The sequence below is a fragment of the Pongo abelii genome, chromosome 13 (genome assembly GCF_028885655.2).
Source record: "Pongo abelii isolate AG06213 chromosome 13, NHGRI_mPonAbe1-v2.0_pri, whole genome shotgun sequence".
NCBI classification, from domain to species: domain Eukaryota; kingdom Metazoa; phylum Chordata; class Mammalia; order Primates; family Hominidae; genus Pongo; species Pongo abelii.
In genome coordinates this window covers 111602541-111605720 of record NC_071998.2, presented here as the reverse complement: position 1 = coordinate 111605720, position 3180 = coordinate 111602541, and positions in this window count along the sequence as shown.

The window sequence follows — 3180 nt, the reverse complement described above, 5'->3', positions numbered from 1 at the left end:
TATAATGACCAAAAATGAGAAAGAGCCTACAGTACACAGAAACAGGAATCTGGCTAAAGAAATGATGGCAATCCATATTATAGAATATTGTGCAGTCATGTGGATTTATAGTCATCGACAGGAAAAGCTGTGATATATAGTTAAGTCAATTATATGATGTTGTTTTTATAAAATTATACTTTCATTTTATTCCCATCTAGGAGGATGTGTGCCAAAATGTTCACATGAACATTCATCTCTGAGGGGGTGGAATTTCAAATGGCATGTGTGTATTTTTACTTTGGGGGAATAAAAGCATAAAGTAATTGGGGCTAGGAGTAAAGAAGTATAGCAACATAAGATGTATCCAAGGGAGTGTTTGTTCCCCAAAATGCATGCTGGGAAGCCATCTGCACTGGTAGAAAAGACCTCCACATTGTTTCCTTTCAGTGGGTACTGGGAAACTGGTAGGGCTGGATGATCACGGTGTATACATGGCTCTGAGCTCCCTAGTAGCTAAAGCAAAGAGTAAAAGGAGCATCTACAACTTGTTTGCTGTTGCCCAAAGGAGCCACAGCTGTTCCTGGGAGAGGCTGAGAGGTACTCCTGGATCTCTGAGAGGGGCGTCTCCCAGCTGTGATGAACAATGTCCTCCACAACACGCTTTCACTTCACACAACAATGAGACCCCAGGGCGATTCCTAAATGCTGGCCATAGTGTCCTCCATGGTAAGGGCAGTGAATGAGGCTGTGAGGCAGGAAACACGGCAGGGGAGGGGAGTTGCTCTTGACTGCCGGCTCCTGATATTTGGGTGTGTGCCCATGGGGCTCAGCAGGCTGTCTGCAGGGGAGGGAAGAGAAGGAGCCCTCGTGGGTCCCTACTCTGGGCTGGGCATTCCTTCTCCTGTTCATCCTCATGAGAGGTCTGGCTGATGAGGCTCATCATGCCCATTTTGCAGCTGAGAAAACTGAGAGAAGACATCCATTGCCAGAGCTCATCTAGCTGCAGAATGGCAGAGCGGGAAACTCTGGTTGGGTCCTGTTTTCCAGCTCAGCCTCACGAGGTAGAGCCGCCTACCCCTCAAGCAGCCCCATCCCTGGGGCTCTGACATGCCCTGGCTCTGTTCCTTGAGGCTGGCCTGGCTCTTGTCCACTCACTCTGCATATCTACTCTTGGGTAGCCTTGGGCAAGTTCCTTAAACTCTCTGGGCCTCAGCTTCCTCATCTGGAAAATGGGGATAATAGAAGTACCTGCTTCATTGGCTTCTGTGAGGAGGAAGTGAGCTAATAAACATGAAAGGTGTTGAGGACATGGCCTGGTACACAGTAAATACTCCCTGGTGTCATACAGCTGGTTTATTTCCTCCCACTCATCCTCCTCTTCACATCGGAAGGAATTTTCTGAAACTCACCTTTGAGGATGCTGATGCCACCTCCCCTTTCCGGAAGCCCACTCTCATCGACAGGATTCTGCGTCCTCTGGCCCAACTCACCTGTGAGTGCCATGGCCATTGGCCTGGGGCCTCATGCTGGAGGGTTTTATTCTTCCTTCCCACTGACATCTCATGCCTGCAGGTCTCAGGGGGGAATGTGGCATAACCAGGCAGAATGGGGCAGAGGTCGAGTGAGTGACATGCACTCACAATTCTGGGCTCTGCGCACTAATAACTCCCATGTCTCTTGGCTCATGGTTCAGAGAATGCCTTTTTTTCAGCACGTCTCCATCATCCCCATATGCTTTGGGACACATTTCTCCTTGAGAAATGCTTTGTTTGGGCAGGTAACAAGTTCCCTGACCTGGGATGACGGCACGCAGAGGCTGAAGGATGAAGAGAGGTCAGGTGCTGGGAGCTGGATTTGGAAGGGACCATGTCTAAGGTCCTCTTGGGTCCTGTGAATCTGAGTGTATTTGTGGTTCCCTTATTTCTGCATGCCTTTTCCCTTGCGGCATTAAGTGGGGCTTTCCTTTGCTGATCCAGAGCCCAAAGATGGGGAATTTGTTGGCTGGAATGACTGCCTCACACTCTCTCTGGCTCCTCCCTGTCCCCAGTCACACATTTGCTCTGCATCTTGAAGTCAGAGGAATGCTTCTCAGATATTGGGTTTTGAACCAATCTAAATAATAATCTGGTCATGTCATGTTCTTCTTCAGAAGCTGGCAGAGGGCCCACTGTGCTCATGTTTGGAGTTTTTTGCATGATCAGGCCCCCACTGCGTTGCTGGCCACACTGCACTCTTAAGGTGTCCCTGCACTGGGGTCATTGCACGCACAGACCTGTAGCTCTCCTGCTCATCCTCATGCTCTTCTCTTGGCTAATACACCCTGGTCCTTCAGGTCCCAGTTCAGATATCACCTCCTCCAGAAGCCTTTCCTAACACCAGAGACTGGGTCCAGGGCCCTGCTAGGTGCCTGTCTACTTCCATCCCAGCCCTCATCAACCTGAATTGTAATCCTCATGAATCTGTCTCCTTCATTGATGGAGGGCTCTTTGCAGACATCTTGGTGTCTCCAACATCTAACACAGATTTGGACCTCAAGTTCCCAGGCCTGACTCTGCCGTTCACTGGCTCCAGTGGCCACTCTCGGTTATCTGAGGTTAGTGTGTGAAACAAAATCCCTATGTGATGCAAGGCAAAATGAGGTACAGGGCTGGGCATGGTGGCTCATGCCTATAATCCCAGCACTTTGGGAGGCCGAGCGGGGTGGATCACCTGAAGTCAGGAATTTGAGACCAGCCTGGCCAACATGGTGAAACTCCGTCTCTACTAAAAATACAAAAATTAGCTGAGTGCGGCAGCACGTGCCTGTAGCCCCAGCTACTTGGGAGGCTGAGGCAGGAGAATCGCTTGAACTCAGGAGGCAGATGTTGCAGTGAGCCAAGAGTGCACCACTGCACTCCAGCCTGGGTGACAGAGCAAACTCCATCTCAAAAAACAAACAAAAAACACACACAAAAAAACCAAAAACCAACCCCCCACCCCAGAACCCACCATGGTACAAACCGTTGTAACATAAGGTAATGTAGGCGTATACTTAACCATTTTCAGAGCTCTCCATTATCTTGTGACAACTCAGTACCTGTCCCCTGAGCTAGGCTGGGCTGGGGTTATTATCTCCATTCTCTGTCTGAGAAAACGGATGCTCTGAGAGTGGAAGTGACTTGTCGCACATCTAGCAAGAGGCAGGAGGAGCTGGCGCAA